Source organism: Telmatherina bonti (genome assembly GCF_933228915.1).
Source record: "Telmatherina bonti genome assembly, chromosome: 7".
Lineage (NCBI taxonomy): Eukaryota > Metazoa > Chordata > Actinopteri > Atheriniformes > Telmatherinidae > Telmatherina > Telmatherina bonti.
In genome coordinates, this window is record NC_136625.1 from 40,990,221 (window position 1) to 41,002,556 (window position 12,336).

The following is a 12,336-nucleotide window of genomic DNA, read 5'->3' on the forward strand; positions in this document are numbered from 1 at the left end:
TGATCCTGGCTGTGTGCTTCAGGTCATTGTCATGTTGGAAGACCCAGCCATAACCCATCTTCAATGCTCTGACTGAGGGAAGGAGGTTGTTCCCCAAAATCTGGCAACACATAGCCCTGGTCATCCTCTCCTTAATACTATGCAGTCGTCCTGTCCCATGTACAGAAAAACACCCCCAAAGCATGATGCTACCATCCCCATGCTTCACAGTAGGGATGGTGTTCTTGGGATGGTACTCGTAATACTTCTTTCTCCAAACACGGCGAGTGGAATAAAGACCAAAAACTTCTCTTTTGGTCTCATCTGATTACATGACTTTCTCCCTCTGGATCATCCAAAAGGTCATCCAAACTTAAGATTGACCTGTTCATGTACTGGTTTAAACAGAGGAACCTTCTGTGCCATGCATGGTTTTAAACCACGATGTATTCGTGTATTACCAACAGTAACAATGGAAACAGTGGTCCCAGCTCTTTTCAGGTCATTGACCAGCTCCTCCCGTGTAGTTCTGGGCTGATTCCTCACCTTTCTTAGGAACAATGAGACACCACAAGGTGAGATCTTGCATGGAGCTCCAGTTTGAGGGAGATTGACAGTCATGTTTAACTTCTTCAACTTTCTAATAACTGCTCCAACAGTGGATCTTTTTTCACCAAGCTGCTTGACAGTTGCCCCGTAGCCCTTTTCCAGTCTTGTGGAGGGCTTAGAAAAGGCCAGACTGTTTTTTAAAACCATCATTTTTGAGTCTATAAATCTGCGTTTTTGTGTGGATGCCAGACCAAATCGGAGAAAATATCTTTATTTTGCGAGATACCTGCTATGTGTGGACAAAGCCTGACAGGTCTTTGAGGGTCTGAATTCTAGCTGATAGACAGGCGTTCAAATACTAACTTGCCACGGTAACATACAAATAAATTATTTTAAAAATCATTCAATGTGATTTGCAGTTTTTTTAGATTATGTCTCTCAAAGTGGACATGCAGCTAAAATTTCAGACCCCTCCATGATTTCTAAGTGGTAAAACTTGCAAAATCGCAGGCTGTTCAAATACTTATTTGCCACGACTGTTTTTATTTATTTATTTGTAGCTTCAGAAAAATAAGCTACACATGCGTAAAAATGATGAGAGTCTTTCCATTGTGCCTGATTGTCTGCCCACCGTAGTGGAAACCTGAGGGTTAATCTGTAATCTGTTGGGCTCTGCAGCACCAATGAATGGCTGAATGTTGACTTTTAGCTGCAGCGTTGTGTCTTTCCTGTTGGCTCTGGGCCTGTGGTGGAAGGATTAGTCCTAAACTCATCATGGCACTGCTTTTTCTAAGCCATGCTGCTGCTTCTCCCGTCTTTTTCACAAGGCAGGATTGACCTGATAGGGAACTGGTGTTTACCAGGAGCGTCAGCGTGGAGATGGGTGGTCAGTGAATAGCAGTTTTGCAGGTGAAGGTTGTTGTGGAGCGGAGTGTGGAGGATGAGATTGTTAAACTCATTAGTTCAGGACGACATCAGCTTATGTTAATCACATTTACTTTTTGTCTGCTGTCCTCGCTGTGGTTTCTCTGATACGTCTTGCTGAATTTCTCACTTTTTATGCAGCTTAGACAGATATGATACATGATACACTCAAAATTTAGAACTTTTTTGTCTGACTAGCTTATTGCGATCTATAAGCAGATACACCGTTGCCATGGGCAGCGATGTGTACCATGATCACATGCTTCCTGGTCCGTTTGCTTGTGAAATGTTTGGTGGATGTTTGGAACTCCAGGAACTGCTCCTCCTGTGGTAAGTTTAAACTGTTGTTTCTTGTTTTTTCTTCAGTTAGTCAAAGTTAAACAATTAATTCAGATTCTCCGTCGGCCTGTCGGATTAGAACTAGGGTCAGCCTGGTTAATGACATCAGTGATTTTCTGAGCTGGAGCAGAAACTAGACCCCTGTTCTTTGCAGGGAATTGCTTTCAGTCATTCTGGTGAAGGTGTCCCCAAGCTCTTTTCGAGCTCAAAGGTCCCTGACGTTGTAGTAATGCAAGTTTTCTGGATATTTCCCAAGATGTTATTGATGTGCCATTCAGAAAAGCAGGTTTAATGTTCTGCCAGAACCTGGTGCTGATCAGGAAATTCAGATCTGATGAAGGAAATTGGTGGACACTATGTAGACTCGACTCATAGTTGTTAAGATATGTAAATCCCGACAAGTTTGACAGGGCAGCTCAGTCCTAGTTGACTTTCAGTTCTTTTTCTGCTGCTGGGTTTGTAGCTGCAGGACTGTTTGCTGGACTGCAGCTCCCACTGAGTGACCATCTGGACTTCTGGGTCTGGGCTTACAGCAGCTACATGCTGTCTTAACAGTGACGTCAAACGGTAAAATGTTTACAATGTAAACGAACATGATCATGATCTGTCTTTAGTCTGATAGAAAAGGAAATTTTACATCAACAGAACTAACTAAACAAATATCCTGGAACTTTTCAAGGCAGGAAAACGGTACTTGAGTACTTGCTGGAATTAGGGCAGGTTAATTCAGTCAACTTTTCCCAGTTGATAAGAGCTTTAATTTAAACTCGGAAGTCTATTTGAGCTGTGATGACTCAGAAACTCGAAACCTGCTGGTGAAAAGTTGTTCATTCCTCACTGAAATAAGCCACATAAACAGATTTATGAACTTCTGTGGATTAGGATTGTCACGACACTAAAATTTCAAACTCAATTCCGAAACGAAGGATGGTGCTCAATACTCAGTGCTATTTTTGATACTACACAGAGGGAAAAATCAATAGTCAGAACGCTTCAAAAACAACATCACAAGTTGTTTGATGAAAAACATTAATAATACTACTACTACTACTAATAATAATAATAATAATAAAAGAAGACATTGAACTTGTGGAATAAATGCATTGTTTTAAAGATCTATTAACTTGCGCATTGATAGTCTTCTCAAACTGCTCACTGTAAATACGAAATGCCAACATTTGGAAGCAAGTACACTAAGTACACTTATTGTACTTTACTATATTAAGAAAATGGATGAAACAATAAACACCTTATTAAATCAGTTTTCTATTCATATTTTGAAGAAGCCTAAAGTCCACACAATGTATCAGACAGGAACCTGCTCCATTATGTTTACTCAGCAACAGTCCTGTGGCAGAATACAAGAGATTTCATTGTGAGTCTTTTTAACAGCAGGTGGCAGTAATGAGCAAAACCACGAAACTGCTACTTCCACAAACCACCACAGGGTGGCAGTAATGAGCAAAACCACGAAACTGCTACTTCCACAAACCACCACAGGGTGGCAGTAATGAGCAAAACCACGAAACTGCTACTTCCACAAACCACCACAGGGTGGCAGTAATGAGCAAAACCACGAAACTGCTACTTCCACAAACCACCACAGGGTGGCAGTAATGAGCAAAACCACGAAACTGCTACTTCCACAAACCACCACAGGGTGGCAGTAATGAGCAAAACCATGAAACTGCTACTTCCACAAACCACCACAGGGTGGCAGTAATGAGCAAAACCACGAAACTGCTACTTCCACAAACCACCACAGGGTGGCAGTAATGAGCAAAACCATGAAACTGCTACTTCCACAGACCACCACCAGGTGGCAGTAATGAGCAAAACCACAGACTGCTACTTCCACAAACGACCACCAGGTGGCAGTAATGAGCAGAACTCAGCCCTCCCACCCCCTAAACACAGCAGAACCACTTTAATCCTCACCGTCCACAAGACTCAAACTTTGTTTACAAGCTGTGTGATGACGTCCAGCTCCAAGTGAAGTGGTAAGTAACTGTTAACACAACAGCTTCTTCCTCATGATGAAAATCATCATCATTTATAATGTTGTTTTGCAAAGTAGTATGTAAAAATGATAATATAGCATATGGAATAAACGGTGCTAGTAAGAAGATGCTAAGCTACTTGCTAAGCTAACTGTAGTTGCTGGGTTATTTATAACTTTATAAATATGTCTGCATATATTCAGCTGATGTTAGACTGAATTAGACGAACACAGGCAGTCAGACACTGACATGATGCAGAATTTACAGGGTTTGAATGTTGCTACAGCTATTTTACGTGTGTACACGTGTTTTTAGAGTGATGAAGATGACATGTTGCCAAGTTTGGCGGGAAGGCCGAGGCAGGGCTGGTGGACGGACGTGAGGACAAGTGGGACTGGTCAGTCTGAGGAAGACGAGCTGCAGCTTCCAGAGAGATGAAGAGCAACGCTGTGACCGGTTGGCTGCAGTACAGGTAAAATGCAGCTTCATGTTCAATGTTTTGTCTCAAGATATTACTGATGAAAATATTTATGACAGCAATTCCACAGTTTATTACAATAACCAGTCATGGTAAATATTTTATGTACTATTTATCGTTGCAACGTAAATGTGGTTTCATATTTGAGCTTGTTACCTACTGCACTGTCTTCTATATGTTACGTGTTGCTTTGGCACCAAGTCATTAGTATCAGATATTACAGTAATATTTTAACTTAGTCTCTGAACAGAATAGGTAGACACAGACCTTCACTAATAAATCGGATCTTTCACTTTGTTTTCCATCTGACAGTAAAACGTGGCACCACTCATAGGACAAATTTTTGTATAATCCTTGCAGAGACGTCTTGATGACATAAATGTGAAGGACCTAAGAAGGCTCGCATCACAGCTCCTCAGAAGGCAACCAGATCTGATTCCCAGTCGCTGTGTGGCTACTGGAGACCAGTTTCTTCGGGCCTCATTTATGAAACTAGGCAACGCCATTTCTAGTCATTTTTTGGGATTCATAAAAACACAACTTGGTGGTAAAATGTCCTTACCTCCACACCAACTCTGACCCTGGGTACACACAACATCTGGTGAATCGGGATACAGTGACCACAAAGGCAGAAGATAAAACCAAAGAAATGGTGTGAAATTTGAGGCATTTGTTCAAAATCAAACATAAACTTTCACACAGAATGTTGTACATTAACACCATTTGCAAAAAATGAAGCATTCACACTATTGTGTTCCTGTTTCTCTTTAATCTTTATTACTGTGAATTCCCAATAGGCAAAAAATATTTCAAATTGTTGAAGTCAATAAAATGGAACGTTTTGCTGTGTCCTTATGTGTTTGGTCTGTTCTAACTTCTTTTCTTAGTTTCTAGAGATGTCAGTATAAAGTATGGACTTAAGCATAATTTCAGTGTATTTCTGGATCGGGGAATGTAATTGGGGTCAAGTTTATTTTACAAAATTCCTGAAACTGTCAACGCCCACAATAAAAAGGGTTGTGGGTCCAATTAGGTCAGGTTGACCTGTGCCTCATCCAATTCCTTTAGTCTCTCTGTCAGGAAACAACAAAAACGTGAGGTGGATGAATACTGCTAAAAACGCGTGCATTTTATAGCTAATATTAAAAATAATATTTATGTGTGTATGTTGATATAATAAATGTGTCGTTTTGTGCTCAGATGTGAATTTTTTTGGTTCTAAATAGTAGGCTTAATTAAAGAGTAAACTCAAATGTGTAATAAATAAAATAAATTAATAATTACCTGTTGATCTAAGTTTCTGATTCTGAATATAGTTACTGTGCCATAAACAGAATGCTGGCTCGAATCGGCACTGGACTGGGTTTCCCCAAGACTGATGGATACATCAGGATATTTGGTCCTCAGGTGTATCCACATTGTTGTAGTATTACAACAAATGTATTACAAAAAATGTATTACAAATAACCTATTTCCCTTCAAGGAGCTGACAGCTGACCTGGGACACTTTGTACTTCCTTTCATCCATCCATCCATCCATCTTCAGCCGCTTATCCGGGGTCGGGTCCCGGGGGCAGCAGCCTAAGCAGGGAAGCCCAGACTTCCCTCTCCCCAGCCGCATTTGCCAACTCTGCGGGGGGGATCCCGAGGCGTTCCCAGGCCAGCCGAGAGATATAATCCCTCCAGCGTGTCCTGGGTCTTCCCCGGGGTCTCCTCCCAGAGGGACGTGCCTGGAACACCTCACCAGGGAGGTCCAGGAGGCATCCTGACCAGATGCCCGAGCCACCTCAACTGGTTCCTCTCGATGCGGAGGAGCAGCGGCTCTACTCTGATCTCCTCCCGGATGACCGAGCTCCTCACCCTATCTCTAAGGGAGAGCCCGACCACCCTGCGGAGGAAACTCATTTCAGCCGCCTGTATACGAGATCTCCTTCTTTCGGTCACGACCCACAGCTCATGACCATAGGTGAGGGTAGGAACATAGATCGACTGGTAAATGGAGAGCTTCGCCTTCTGGCTCAGCTCCTTCTTCACCACGACAGACCGGCGCAGAGTCTGCATTACTGCAGACGCCGCACCGATCCGTCTGTCGATCTCGCGCTCCATCCTTCCCTCACTCGTGAACAAGACCCCGAGATATTTAAGCTCCTCCACTTGAGGCAGGACCTGACCCCCGACCCGGAGAGGGCAATCCACCCTATTCCGGCTGAGGACCATGGTCTCAGATTTGCAGGTGCTCATTACCATCCCAGCCGCTTCACACTTGGCTGCAAATCGCTCAAGTGAGAGCTGGAGATCACGACCAGATGAAGCCAACAGGACCACGTCATCTGCAAAAAGCAGGGACCCAATCCTGAGGCCACCAAGTCGGATCCCCTCAACACCTCGGCTGCGCCTAGAAATTCTGTCCATATAAGTTATGAACAGAATCGGTGATAAAGCGCAGCCTTGGAGTCCAACCCTCTCTGGAAACGAATCCGACTTACTACCGGCAATGCGGACCAAGCTCTGACACGTACAAGGGGGTCTGGTACCCCATACTCCCGGAGTACCTGCTTCCCCCTCCTAAGCCGCCGGATGGTGGACCAGAATCACCTTGAGCCGTCCGGAAATCATTCTCCATGGCCTCGCTGAACTCCTCCCATGCCCGAGAATGCCCACACCTGCTCGGCGCCTCCCACCATGAGCAACTCCAGAGTGGAAGAAGGTCCAGCCCCTCTCGAGGGTTCTGGTTCCAGAGCCCAAGCCATGCGTCGAGGTGAGTCCAACTATATCTAGCCGGAACCGCTCAACCTCGCGCACAAGCTCAGGCTCCTTCCCCACCAGAGAGGTGACGTTCCACGTCCCTAGAGCCAGCTTCTGCAGCCGGGGATCGGACCGCCAGGGTCCCCGCCTCTTGCTGCCGCCCAGCTCACACTGCACCCGACCCCTACGGCTCCTCCCGCAGATGGTGAGTCCACGGGAGGTGGGGCCCATGTAACCCTTTCGGGCTGAACCCGACCGGGCCGAACCCGACCGGGCCCCATGGGCAAAGGCCCGGCCACCAGACGCTCGCTCTCGTACCCCACCTCCAGGCCTGGCTCCAGAGGGGGGGTCCCAGTAACCTGCGTTCGGGCAAGGGAACATTCCGGCCTGGGTTTGTGTTCATCATATGGGTCTGTGAGCAATACTTAGTCTGGTCCCTCCCCTAGACACCTGTTTGCCATGGGTGACCCTACCAGCAATAACACCGTTATTGTTGGGGAAAAAAAAAAGATGTTTTAATTTGAGAACACAGGTGTTTTGAAAGACCAAACGAGCAGAGTTAAGTGATTGTTTACAATGATTTCAACAACCAAACACAAAATCTTTACTGTTGTCTTTAAATTTATAGTTATATCTGAAACCTATTATCAAGTCAAACTTTTTTAGCTGGTTCAGAGATCTTCACCAGTTCTCAGTATTTGGTACATTGTGGTCCTGACTCCCATTTTCTTTTCTGAAAACTTCTAGTTTTGTGTCACCTTGGCCGTATCTCACAACAGCCATGTTCACATAGAGATGCTCCTACATGTAACCCTGTGCTGTATAGAAACATCTGTTTTACATCAATTCATGGTGCAACTTGTCTAATTGATTTTGTTTATTTTCATTAAAACTACAGGCAACATATTTATTGCATTGGTGGTTGGAGCTTCCCAGCATGCCTTGCTGGATCTCGTGCTGTTTGGAAAAAAAAGCAAAGGAGGGCCTTGGTATATCAAGTCAGCTCAGTACCTCTTATTAGTACCTATTAATAGCACCTAAAAAAGAAAAGTGTTCCTTTACATGGCCACTAGATAACACTCTTAAGACAAAAAAATGAACAGAAACTATGTGCTTTTCAGTCTATGGTGCTTTTCAGTTGTCCAACAGGTAAATGGCAAAAAAAATATATATATATTAACGCTACTGCAAGGGTGCTGCTAAGTCTTCTGGTGTTGTAATGGTTTAATGAAAGGGCTGTGGCTCGGAAGGTCACAGATTCAAATCTTGATACTGCATCGTATAAAATAACAGCACTTCTTCTCTTAATGGTTACACTTATGGTCAGAAAACCATAGTTTCAACCTTCTACGTCTGTTGTGCTAATTCACCCATTCAAATATTAAACTATCCAGTTCATTCTGATTTATGTGCTTCTGCACTATTTATAACTATCTTAAACTTCTTCACAGCTGTTTAGTTCAACCTTTCCCTTTTAACAATGCTGCTGATTACATGCTGATGGAAGTTCTAAAAAGGCATTTCTATGTGAACCTGCAATAGTTCCGCCAGTACCTTGAACATCCTCTTTTCAATAGAAAAGTTATGCCTTTTTCCACACATGTATATGTGGTGAGAAGTGTGGCCTAGTGGTTATGTGAATGGGATTTCTTTTATACTTTATCAGATTGGAAAAAATGCTGCACATCTGCTAGCTGCTGGAATGTGCTGCCACTAGTTTCAGTGACATCTTCCGCTTTTTTTTTACATTATACATTAGTAATTACACATTATCGCATTCACACTTGTTGTTATGTAATAACAGCAAATATTGTAGTTGATATTTTGCTCCACCATAAAAAAATATAGATTTACATCAGTTATGTAATAAAAATGTCAACTACTAATAGATGTTCTGAAGCGAAGCAGTTCTACGTGTTATAAAAGCCAGATCACGCAATTAATAAGTTGGACAGAAGCTGCCATACTAATAAGTTCTAAATTAATCATTTTAATTAAAATGATGTGATCGGCCATTAATGTGGTCGGCCGATCAATGCCTTTCCCTCAACATCTGCCGCGCTGCAACCCAGCAGGGACACACAGGAACTCCAATATTTTAACAACAAACAGGAGTCAGAGACGTCTCATTTGTGTACATTCATTTTATAATCTAAAACAAAAAAATAAATCACCTGCCTGGCGCATTTGGTTCCAGGGTATCTGTGTAGGCTAGGGCTTAGGTTCATTCAATGCTAGCTTCTAATGTGTTGGAGTGGGCAGCAGCCCCCTTCCTCCCTGGCAAACATACTCCTCCTGTGCAATGTGCTTTTGACCTACATCTTATTGTCTGACCGCTTTAATTTTCCTTCTTGGATAAGTCCGGTGTTCTGATGAGACATTGACAGCGTCTGTCCCCTGCTGACCTCCTCTGCGGTGGTGATGTCCATCCCGTCTCCACCAGATAAAATATTTTACATTTTACAATTTTACCTATTAGAATTTCTTCCTCATATTCCAGAAAATTCTTCTTTTTTGCTTTTTTCCTGCTGAACCATCATGGAAATGAGATGAATTAATATTTATCAGAGTGTTCGCCTGACCTTTTATAGCCAACATGTGGGTGTGACAAGATGTTCCCTCACGTGGCAAAATTTAATGTTGATCCTGATTTATAAAGTGACACAGGTGTGGGACGTGCATACGCACAGCTTTATGAATGGGAAAGTTTTCTTGCGCCGTACTTACTTTTTTTTGTAAGTACATCACCTGTTGTAATCATTGCTATGCACAGTTTTATAAATGAGGCCTCCAATCTGCACAGACACAACACTGGTTTTGTTTCTGGCTTTTGATTTTTTCTTTTCAGATGAACTACCTATTAAATTCAGATAAACTACAAATTAATAGATTTTCAGTGGAATTTTGTTGTTTACATATTTATTTATTGTATCATTTCTTTCTTCACCTATAACTTTGTGTTCCTAATTATCTAAATTGAGCTAGTTTGTATATTTTGATGTATTTCTGATGAAAATAACTTATTTAAATGCTTTCCCACATTAATTCAGTACCTTCAAATAGTAAATATAACTATTGTGCTGTCAGGCTAAGCTCAGGCAGGGGACCCAAATTCAGTACTTCGGAGACTCAATAGAAGTTTCAGACAAGATTTATTCTACCAGACTTGAATCCGATCAGGCAGGAATTCCTGAATCTCTCATGAGATGGTCGGTAACGATCTGACACTAGCTGAAGAAAAACACACAGACTAAATACAGACAAAGAGGAAATGAATCCCAGGTGAAATCAATCTGGGCTGGAACAAAACACAAAGGCAGGAAGAACAAGAGACCTGAAATGAGAGTGTGAAAACTTCAAAATAAAATGCAAAACAGGAAGCAGACTAGACAACAGCAAACCTAACAGACATGACCGGACACAATAGTACCCCCTACCCCAGGACCAGCACCTGACAATCCAGCCAGACTAGGGTGGCAACCATAAAAGTCCGAAATAAGAGTCTTATCCACAACAAAGCTGGCAGGAATCCAAGAGCGCTCCTCGGGACCGTACCCCTCCCAGTCAACCAGAGCTGACGGCCCCGGCGCCATACAGCCAGGAGTCGATGAACTGTAAAAACTGGACCGCCACCCACAACCACGGGTGGCGGAGGGGGTACGGCAGGGGGGACCAAAGGACTTGCTGTGACAGGCTTGAGCTTGCTGACATGAAATGTGGGATGCACACGAAGAGAAGACGTACCGAACAGACACCGGGTTCACAACCTTGTTCACCGAATATGGTCCCACGTACCTGGGTGCCAGCTTGTGTGAATGGAAGCACAGAGGCAGGTCCTTGGTGGACAACCACACTTTCTGTCCAGGCGAACAAACCGGAGCAGGGCGCTGTCGTCGATCAACTATTGATTTCATTGCAGACTGGGAGTGAAGAAGCATCCGTCTGGCAGCTGCCCAGACTTTCTTACATCTCCTGATCATGGCATGTGCAGACGGAACCGTGACTTAACCTTCATTGGCTGGGAAACGAGGCGTCTGAAAGCCATAGACGACATGAAAAGGAGACATCACAGTAGCTGGAAGTGTGTATGTGCATATTCAATCCATGTCAGAGATTCACTCCATGTTGCCTGATTCTGAGACACCAGGCACCGCAGGCATGTTTCCAACTCCTGGTTCATCCGCTCGGTCTGGCCATTTGATTCGGGGTGAGATCCAGATGACAGACTCATTGTGGCACCAAGAAGATGGCAGAACTCCTTCCAGAAAACAGAAACAAACTGTGGACCCCTGTCTGAGACAATGTCAGTGGGTAAACCTTGAAGTCGGAAAACTTGCGAAATCATGACACGGGCAGTCTCTTTGGCAGAAGGTAATTTAGGAAGAGGAATGAAATGAACCGTCTTTGAAAAGCGGTCAACTATTGTCAGCACTGTCGTGTAACCTTTAGACAGAGGTAGGCCCGTGACGAAGTCCAGTGAGATGTGAGACCAAGGTCGATCTGGCACCTGTAGTGACTGGAGAAGACCCATCTGGATCTGTATCGGTGTCTTTCCCCTAGCACAGACTGAGCAAGCGGAAACATATTCTGCCACATCTTTTCTCATTGATGGCCACCAGAATCGCGGCTCTATGACAAACCTGGTACGTTTGGCCCCTGGATGACAAGATAATATGGAGGTATGAGCCAAGTGAATTACCCGAGAGCGCAATGCTTCTGGTACAAACAGTCAGTTGTGGGGACACCCAACAGCAGCCTGTTCTGACCGGCTGGCTTGCTGCACCTCCTGTTTGATCTGCCAATTCACGGCTCCAATAACACATTTGGGGGGTAGGATAGATTCAGGTTCTTTAGTAGTCGGTTCTTGCTCATACATGCGGGACAGTGCATCCGGTTTAGTGTTCTGAGATCGTGGCCAGTATGACAGAGAAAACCGGAACCTGCTAAAGAAAAGCAACCACCTTGCCTGGCGAGAATTCATTCATTCCCATCTTTTGTGGTCTGTCCAGACGACAAAAGGTTGCTCCGTCCCCTCCAACCAATGTCACCACTCCTCCAGTGTGACCTTGACAGCCAAAAGCTCTTTGTCATCCGCATCAGTAGAGAATGCCATGACACGCAGCATTGTTTAAAAATACTGGATAATTGTGTTAAATATTTGAAATCTCAATTTCTGTCAAAACAATCGGGATTATAATTTTTGTCATAATTGAGCAGCCCTACGTCATCGTAGGTCTGACTACATCCCGATATGTCGTCATCGTAGGTCTGACTACATCCCGATATGTCGTCATCGTAGGTCTGACTACATCCCGATATGTC